The sequence below is a fragment of the Apaloderma vittatum genome, unplaced genomic scaffold (assembly GCF_000703405.1).
Source record: "Apaloderma vittatum isolate BGI_N311 unplaced genomic scaffold, ASM70340v1 scaffold2198, whole genome shotgun sequence".
NCBI lineage: Eukaryota > Metazoa > Chordata > Aves > Trogoniformes > Trogonidae > Apaloderma > Apaloderma vittatum.
The window spans coordinates 554-10,865 of NW_009730058.1; the positions used below are offsets into that span (position 1 = coordinate 554).

Here is a 10,312-nt window from a genome sequence, read left to right on the forward strand (position 1 = left end):
GGTGCGGCTGTGCTGGGGGAGGGCGGGGGGAAGGCAGCAGTGCAGATTTAGAGGCACTGGAGCAAGGATGCAGCTTTAAGATCAATCGGTGTTATTTATGTAATAGTAAAAGCGGGTGGCGGGGAGGGGAGGAAAGGAGGAAGGGGGTTGAAAAAAAGTGCCTGGGTTATTTCTCAGCTGCTAAAAGCTCTATCTGAACCTTCCTCCCCGTCCCCATGTCCTGCTGCAGGGTGCTGCGTGGTGGGAGTGTGTGTGTGTGCGTATGTTTACATTGGGATCTGTGATAGAGTCAGGGGTGGGGATGGGGAAGGGGGGGCCTATTTTCCACGGGAAGGTGGGTTTGCCTCCAGCAAGAGAATGAGGAAAACGCTCCCGAGGCCAACTTGAGGGACAATTGTACTTCGAGGCATTAGATGCTAAAGCCCAGCTTCCAGCCGTGCCCTGGCAATACGAAGAAGCCCCCTCCAAGCAGAGTGGCGTTGGGGAAAAGATGCTAGAGTGCCTGGGAGAAATGCGGTTGTTTTCCACGGGAAGGTGGGTTTGCCTCCAGCAAGAGAATGAGGAAAACGCTCCCGAGGCCAACTTGAGGGACAATTGTACTTCGAGGCATTAGATGCTAAAGCCCAGCTTCCAGCCGTGCCCTGGCAATACGAAGAAGCCCCCTCCAAGCAGAGTGGCGTTGGGGAAAAGATGCTAGAGTGCCTGGGAGAAATGCGGTTGTTCACAATCGTGCTCACAATCTCCAGCAATTCGCTTTCTGAAACACAAATTTTGGCTGTTGAATGTAAAACCAGGCAGCTACTAAAGGGCATTTATTTCTTGATAGTTGTTTGCATTCATTTTATTATTTTTATCTTGGTCTCGGATGTCTGGGGTACGCTACTTTGAAATAAGTAGTAGTAAAGGCATGCCAAATATTTAAAAAATAATTTTAAAAAACCCTAGAGTATTCATGAGGTAGCATGTATTTATTTTTTATTACCATGACCATGCTTAGAAATTCACGGTGGTTACAACCATCTAAGCACATGATTTGAAAAAAAAAATAAAAACAAGGTATATTATGCCACAGTCTTCCTTGTCTTATGGGACACAGAGTCTGAAATACATTTTTCATACAGCCAAAGCAGAGATAGCTAAATACTTATTGACTAGATAGACAAGACCTTTCTACATCTTGAATGCATTTGCTTATGGCTCTTCCAGGAAAGTTCAGTTCTTTATGATCAACAAAAAACAACCCACCACCAAACACGAAAACCTTGACTCAAACTATAAAATAATCTCTCCACCTCTGCCCCATCTTCCTCCTTAACTTTTTTGCAATGAAGTCTGAATTTACAGCTGCACTTAAAAAAAATAATTAAAAAAATAATATATTTATTTTCTGAGAAAAGCCCTGTGTGAATGGAGGAACACAAAAATGAGAAAATGAGAGCAAAGTTAGAAGTTGTCTGTGTGCTTTCTATAGGTAAACTTCTGCTCTAGCCTGGGAAGTTGTTCGTGTGCTGTTCCCTCCTGTGGGGCGCAGAAGTTAGGGAGGGGAACTTGTCGGATCCCAGCCTACCCCAACCCGATTTCTTTCTGCTTCAGTGACCCTAATAAAATTGCTTACTATTAGGGTGGCCCCTCCCCTCCCCTAGAAATTGCTCTGCTCCCAACATGTGCACCAGATGTGCCTGCAATACCCAAGGTTTATGCTCTATGTCTGTACTTTGCCAGCAGCCTGCACACGCCGGGTCCGGGCAAGGGCAGGGTATCGGCCGTCGAGAACCCAACATCATCACCCCGGTTTGCTGGGGGAGGCTGTGGCTAAGCCCGTGGTTTGTATTTAATTTATTTCATTGGCCTCTTCAGAGCCAGGCACCTCCCACTTAGTGTCTCAGCCTGTAGCACTTTTATAGGCTTGGGTGGAAAAAATAGGGAGTGTGTTTATGTAGATATTTATTTTTATTTGTATTTTCTTGGGGAGGGAGGATAAAGGTAGGTAGGAAGGAACATCTCTGCTGTCCTGTTTTGCAGGGAGAGAAGCCTTCAAAGTAGCTCCCTTGGCTCTGCCTGCATTATAAGGCTGTAGGAATTTGCTGGTTTGTGGCCATCATGAGCTGCCCTTCCCTGCAAAATTCCCAGCTCCCAGCTTATACCACTCTGCTGGCTCAGTCCTTACTGGTGTGGGCTGGCTTTGTGGCCAGGAGGATTCCTTGCTGCTGTGATCTCTTTGCAATATGACTCCCAAGCCAGCGCATGGGCAACAAAAATTAGGGTCTGTGGTGATTTCCAGCAAATTTGAGAATGGGGAGGGGACCGTGGGGTGGCGGTGGGTGGCCAGGCATTCCCCAGGCAGGTGAAAATGTCACCTGGGTTGTGCATCCCCCCAGAGAGCAGGACCGCTGCTCTGCACCGGACCCCCCAGGAAGGGGGGGTTGCATCCACAGATGGGGCAGGGAGAGGAGAGGAGGTGCCTTTGCAAACAACCTGCTTCAGTTTCCTCCACCACAAAAAAAAATAATAAATCAAAAAAACCCCAACCCAGGACTGGGAATTCTTGCAGCTGCACTGAGATCTACTGTATTTCTGCAAGGACTGCTGCCTCTGTGGCTCACTCGCACTCCCCGTCCATACGTGCGTGCATGTGTGCACATCTTTACAAGGAGGGGATGTGTGTGTGTGTGTGTGTTCAGTTTATCTTATCATTTATTTCTGTAATCTAGGGGGGAAAAAAAGTCATATTTTTCTGGAGAAACAGGATCTTTAGTGGGGAAAGAGGTTCTCAGGCAGGTCTTTAGCAGGCGAAGGGGGAAAAAGAAAAAGGAGACGCACAAGTTAACTTTGAAGTTTCCTTTTTTATTAGTAAGGGGGGCTAGTTTAAAAAGGTTTTTCTTGGAACAATTTGCCTTCTCTGATTTGAAAGGATAGGGGAAAATCATTGAGAGAAGAGAGTAAATCTGCTCATCTGATTTTGGCTGGGCAGGGAGAGGAAATACTCTCCCTTCCCCGATGACTGGTTTTACTTACATGGATGGAAAAAGGGAGCAATCACTCTGATTTTGGTGAATCTGGGGGAAGGAGTCAGGTTTACACTGGAAGAGTCTGGTTTTTTGAAGTCCTTGTAGCTTAATTATTTTCCTTAACTCATTTAAATTAGATGCGTTCCTTTTGTTTTGGTGAACAGATAGTAATGTTGGCAAGGGAAAGTGTTGTTCTCTTTTGTTTTACAAAGTGAGGAATTTTCTTTGCTTTTATTTTATTGGATTGGTTTCCTGGAGTGCATAATAACTAAAATGTTATTTCATTCCCTCTACAGTATGTATACTATTCCAATTAAGAGCCCACTCTGATTATTTTTAACTTGGTAGTTTACCATCTCCCCACTTAGGAGAATAAAACACTTCAAAATATCTGAGATGCTTAAGCAAAACTGCCTTTTCCCTGGGAAAGTCAATTCCGGTTCTGTTTGAGTTCCTGCTTCCCTGGTTCATTTTCTGACAGAATCACAACCTTGCAAGGAGCAGAACCATGATCTTACGTAACTTGATGTTTCCAGATCAAAAGTTACAAATACTGCAGTAATACCACGATGAGAGAGGTTTGGCAGGAGGAATGCTGCGTGACATATGTGATTTCTTAGTAGGATTTCAAATCAAGGCCGTTTAAAAATTTATGTGGGGAAAAAAGAAGAATTAAGAAAGATGAATAAACAAAAACGTGCTTGTTTGATATCTTCTTTAACATCACTTTCTCTTTTTATCTTATCTCTGTAGGCACTTGAGGTTCTTTTTTTCTTTTTTAAAGAAAACTCTCTCGTGTTTTAAGAAATGTGTAATTGTAATATCAAAAAGTGAATTGGCTTGAAACGCTCTCTCAGATTTGATTCAAAGAAATGAAACTCTGTAAATCAATGTCAATTCAGATTTAAAGACTGGCTGTTACCTGCCCTGTTACAAGGTCTATCAGCGTAGCTCATTGTAACTAAAAGGTAAAATATTCTCTTTCTTCTTTGAACTGACAGATTGGCATTGCTGGGGACTTTGACAGAGTAACATGCACCACTTGCCAGTGAATTGGGTAGTCATGGATCCTTAACCAATATATCCCAGGGAAAAAGTCTCGAAATATTTTTTTAAAAAATAAATACATGTATATATATATATATTTCCTCCTTGCTGTAGATTGAAAGAAAAAAGAATCAAGGAAAAATTTTATATCTTAACTCTATCAGCATAGCGTGAGGAGTGCTGCTGTAGTGTCAAATTATAGGACATATATATTTACTCAGGAATAAATGTACGATTTGCATTCCTCTGCGCCGTTTCACCATCGCTGTACTGATAGCCAAATAATTTTCCTAGAAATATATATTTCTTTTGCCAGCTGTCCTGAATCACTCTTTCTGGAGCATCTTTAAAGGCAGAGTTGAAATCTGAATAGGAGGGCACATTTCCTTGGCTGCATGGAGTGACAAACTCTTGCTACAGAAAGTTCCAATTTCTCAGGAAGTTTGAGCCTCACTCAAGGAAAACCGTATGCTTTTATACTAGATTGCTGTGAGTGAAGCTGTTTGTGCTATGGGGGAATTCAAACCTCGTTGTATACTGTCTCACTGGGTATCAGCAGAGGTGATCTTTTGCATGTAAAGATGTCCATGAAAGCAACGGACACAGAAATCTATGTTCTTCCAGTGTGTTGGCAGCCAGAGGGAGGAAAATACTCTATGAAACAGGACAGGGCTGGCATTAAGTATCTTATTCCAAGTAAGACTTGTGTTCCAGGATGTGACATGTCCTTGTTTTATTAAGAGAGAGAAGGGAAGAAAGAGTTGCAGGTGGTTGATTCAGGTGGAGGAGCTTGCTGAACTGCATTTAAATGGGGAGGATTCTGTTAGATTTCACTGATATCTCGTTGGGCTTTGGTGAAGTAGTATTTGCCACAGTCTAGGAAAACAGCTTTGCTGCTGTAACTACTGTTAAGGCACTGGTGGCAGATATGCTACCCAGGCAGCAACAGCAAACATGAAGCAGGACATGTCACGCTGCCTATTGATTTAGGTTTTAAGTGATTATTCAGTGCAGTTTTCTTTTTAAACGCTGAGCAAGAGCTGTATCGCTTGCTTGCTCATGTCACGCACCAAGTCTTCAAAGTCTTCTGGATGTTGATCAGTTAAACAATCAAGAGTTAGAAAATAGAAAGATTCAATCTCATTTTACTGTGTTAATTCACCCCTGTGTTATGTATGCAATAAGATTGCTTTAAAACTTTCATTCTAGGGCTGTGCCTTCTGGGGAGTATTTGGTTCATACCTAAAATCAGTCTCAGTTTTCTATGCTGTGCTGTATGGAGGGAGAGAGAAGGATTCAGTTCCTAAGCAGGAGTATCTTCAGGTACAACCTGTGCACATGAAAGCAGTGTCCTGGAGGTGACCAAGTCATAAACCATTTCATCCACTGGGTTGGCTGCACCTAAATTGCCCAATCTTATAAATGACTCAAAGTCCTAAATTTGATAAGGGAATTTTTTCACTATTCTGCCAGCTCCTTTTGAACTGCCTCTGTGTTTTTGAATGCTGAAAACGCCATTTCCTTCTCATCTATGTAATGAAGAGTAGGAAGGGAGAGTTTGGTTCATCAAAAAGCCTTCAGAAAAAGCTGCCAGAAGTGGTTGAACAACTGATGGAGCATGAGAGATGCTGGAATTTGCTTCCTGCTCGCAGATACATGCAGTATTGCCTGGTCGGGCTTGGTGTGGCAGAGATCCTGTCAGCCAGGAACAAGCAAATGCTGCTATTTCTAGCAAATCGCCCTTTTGTGCAGCTGGGTTTCAGGTGTGATCAGCTTTTTGGTGCTGGCACAGATTTTTTGTGCTAGAAAGCAGAGAACAATCCCAAGAGCCAATCTCAGGATGGGTTCCTGCAGACAGAGCCATGGTTGGGGGTTACTGACAGTGCCAAAGCAAAGTTCACACGGTCTTTAATTGCTGTTGTGGGCGTTTGACACGTAAGCAGATTAGACTCCAAGCTATCGAGATGAAAATCTGGAGGTTGCAACACACTTAGCTTCGACAAAGTTATGAAATCTTGGGTTGAAGTGACTTGCCCAACATTGCCCACGGTCTTGGGGCATCGTTTGACTGCCTTAATCTGAAACACATTCGGCCTTATCCCTCTGTCCTCTGCTTAGTCACCACAAATCTTCCAGCTCTGCAATGGGTGAGACAGGGATTGTAAACCTCATCTTTTGCTCCTTATCCTCGCTGCCTCATCTCCAGGCTGGCTTGGATAAAAGGATCTTGTGAAAAAAGTATGCATTGAAATGAAGGCAGACAGTACGCTTGATTAAAGCAAATTTTGTTGTGATTTTTTCTTAAATTGTATGTCTCCAGTACATACTTTTAAATCTTATTAATGGTCTGTTAGCCTTGTCTTAGTTGGAATTTTTTTTTTTTTTTTTAAGCCTTGCCAGAGTTAGTAATTTTGTCACGTTGCATCGTTCCGGTATTTGTATGTGTCGATGGCTTGAATTAACAGATCATCATTGCTTGTTTTAACAGAGTACTCTGCTTCCCTAAACAGATCCCCCCTGGTCCATCCCACTCAGTTTGGTCCTCTCCTCATCTCCTGTCTCTTCCAGATCTATCCTGTAATCCCATTTTCACCCCTCTAATCCCAGCTCTGCAAGTCTCTCACTCCAACCTCATTCAGCATCTCCTGGCTGCGGATCAAGCCAAGCACCGGAGAGCATCTCTGTTTTCAGTTCTGGTGCTTGGATGCAGACCTGGCACATCCCACAGCACAAAGCATCTTGTTTAGTCCCACACAGGTGGAAATTTAAGTGATGGAAGCTGGCAGATGTGTAAAAATGCACCCAGGAGCATATAGCAACAGTGTTTTTATCAAAGCTGTCTAAACTTGGCCAAATTCACACAGATTCACACACAAAATTCATTAAAAGAAAAACAATTCTCTCCCAGGCAAATTTCAAGTCCTTCCTCTAAAGTCCTAGAGATCCCAGAGGAGGTTTTAGAGAGAAGGCTAAAGGCATTTTTTTAACTTGGGTAAAACAACATATTTTCCCCTAGCCTTGTTCTCGGAATCTGCTGAACTGTTTTGACTGAAATTTTCCAAAAAACCTTCAGCCTGAGGCAGACAGCTGGCATGGAAATTTTCAGCCCAAACAATTTGCTTAGTATAGTTATGAGAAACTGCGAACACTGTTTTATTATTAAAGCTGCCTCGCTCTTCCCATAATTGACAGCACTACCAACTTTGCCTTTCCCTAATAAACCGATAACTTGAGATTTTGTTACAAACTAATTTTGCGCTTGTGTGTTTTATAGATATTTTTTATATATTGGAAATTTATTATAAAACTGACACACGCATTTCAGCATATGTTAGCAGATGATGAAATCTCAAGCTTCCTGGAAACAAAAGTGAACACAACTAATGAGAATCCCTTAAAGCCGCATCAAAGCGATAGGACATTGCAGGATTTGTAGAATGGGATTAAACCCAAAGAAATCTCAGATGTTGTGCTGACAGAGCAATCACACAAATTTCCCCTGCATCCCACCTTGGGGCTCATGGTCCATCTGACAGAAGAGTTCTGATTTAATGTAACAACATTCTCTCCCGACTGCAGCTGTTATTGCAAATCACGGCCCAAACACAAGGGAAAAAAATATGAAGTCCCCAAAACTGAAAGAGCAGATGACTGTGGGTTTTGTGTGGCCAGCTTTTTTCTTTTTTTTAATCATCATTATGGCTGAGGCTGTAGTTTCACATCACAGCCAACCTCAGGACGTACTGCCATGGAAGGAGAGGGCTCCTGCTTCCCTCCTCACCTCCCAATGTCCTCTCTCCCCAGCTACTGTCCTTCCACTGCATCCTAATATGCCTGACGATTTAATTCAGCAGCCCAGGAGAAAACTAGCTCCATCTTTTGCTTTTTGTTGCTGTTGTTGTTTTGCTACTGAGTTAGTGACCTACAGTGAATCAATGTGGTGGCAGCACGTGCCAAGGAGAAGGGCAAAAAAAGGAAGTACAAACAGCTTTTAGGGGATGATGAGTTTTCAGGCTAGTCTCATGACCTAAGAGATTTTTTCCTGGTTTGCCAGCTATTTACAGCAGTTAGAATCATAGCATCATAGAATCATAAAGCTTGGAAAGGACCTTTAAGATCAAGTCCAACCTACAGCCCTACACCACCCTAACACTAAACCATCTCCTGAAGTTATATCATGTTGATGTGAATCATAGAATGTTTTGAGATGGAAAGGACGTTTAAAAGTCTTTTAGACTTTAAAATTTAGTTTTATGCATATTAAAATACAGAGTGCACTTTTTCATTACACTCTTCTATCTTCAGGAAAGTCTTCTGGACCATCCTGCTCAGTAGGCACTGAAGCAGTTGTCCTCTAACAATTTGCCAGATTATTTTTGAACCCAGTATATGGTTGTGATGGCCAGAACAAAAAGATCCAAAATTTAAAATCACGTAATGAGTGAAAAAGCCTTCATTTTCTTCTGTTTAAACTCATAATTTGGTAATTTCCTTAGGTGACTCCTGCTTTGTGGGTTACAGATATCATGATTTAATAGATGTTTGTTCCTCTCACTTTTTGTTGTTCTTTTCCAAGCTGAAAATCCCCACTCCACTTCATTTCTCCTGCAAAAAAGTCTTTCCATATCCCCAACAATCTTTCCAGCTCTTTTCTCTGCCTTTTGTTGATTCTGTCATATCTTTTGGAAATGGGTTGACCAAAACTGCATGTGGCATTAAGACAGGAATGCATCCTTAGCTTATACAGCATCATCCTGTTATATTTTTTGCCTTTTGCTGTCTCTTTTTTTCCTAACATAACCTAAGATTTTCTGTACGTATTTGACTGGCACGAGCAGAGAGTCAGTATTTGTAGAAGGCATCCCATGGCCATTCCCCAGGCACCTCCTTGTGTGGTAACAGCTAATTTAGAGCCCACATTGTGTATGCATTTTTAGAATTGGTTTTCCCGTTATGCATTACTTTGCTTTTATTGATACTGAATTTCATCTGATGTTTTTATCACCCAGCTAGTTACTCAGTACTGTGCGAGTAGGTTGTGGTGTAGTGGTTGGAGGCTTCAGGAGAGAATCAGAAAGCCCAGCAATGAAAAAGGCTCTCATTTTGACTTTTATTCTTTTCCTGGGGATAATCTGAAGAAAAATATAACCACCGAAATACACTTAATATCAAGTAAGCACAGACAGGCTGCCTGTGTTGTGACTTCTGACTGTGAAGTTGTCTTTGGCTCAGATGTGTTTGCTTCCCATTGATGACATCTAACCAAGTCTTAATTTTTATGCTCCTTTCTCGTGAGCATTTGCTCTCGCCTCAAACAGCAAATTGTGCCCTTTGCTTCATCTATGCTGGAGCACCTGAGTCGTGAGCCACTGGACAACTTAATGACCGTCTTCCTGCAGCCTGACGTGTTTCCCTTGCATCTCCATCTCATACCTTTCACTCCTTTCCATCCTAAAATCCATGTTGTGTTTGTGATGTCCTGCAAAGACACCTAGGATCTGGCAACTTTCGAGACTCCTCAGTTTTTCGTTTTCACCTCACAAGAAAGTGCGAGCGAAGGCACCTGCTTCTCACTTCCAGCCCTGATTGTTGAGGGGAATTTGGGTCTACCTGAGCAGTGCTTGCTTTAGGGCTCTGGTTTTATTGCTTATTATTGCTGGTGCTGTTCACAATATTACTTGGGATTAGAGGGATGCACAAATGACTCATATCAAAGCCACAAACCATTGCTTACATCCCTGCATACCCCCATATGCTTTAAAATGTCATCTGTTTGTGGCTCTCTGTGCCAAACACTGCTGCTCGCAGGCTCTGGGGAGCAAAGTTGTTGTACACCTGCACCACTTAGTTTTGTATTGTTTTATACCTTCTGCATAATTGATGTTTTGTTGAATTGTACGTATTTATTTATTTTTGGCTTATTATATCTTCTCCTGAGATGGTCAGACAGCAAGTGTCTAGTTGAGAAGATGGTAACAGGAAAGAAAGGGAGATCAGAAGCTGATATTAGGGAGGAAAAGTGAGTCTTTTCTGGGAGGTGAAGTTGGGGTTGAGGAAATAAGGGAATACCAGGAATGGAGGGACCTGTGCCAGCTCTTTTGGTTGTAAAGCTGGATTGCTGTAGCCAGTATTTTGTTGTGCTCTGTGCAGTGAAGACGATTTGAATTTTGGGGGAGGTTTCTCCCCCCCTCTCCCTTTTCAGAGCATAGAAGGCTGAAAATTGTGTAACATTCCTGCTGAACATGAAATACTTTTTT

General features: G+C 42.4%; 1 long non-coding RNA gene across 1 annotated transcript in view; it reads left to right on the forward strand.

The window, feature by feature from the left end:
* LOC104277858 overlaps positions 1–10,312 on the forward strand; it is a 201,623-nt gene that overhangs the window by 553 nt on the left and 190,758 nt on the right. The gene's annotated exons all lie outside the window — the stretch shown is intronic.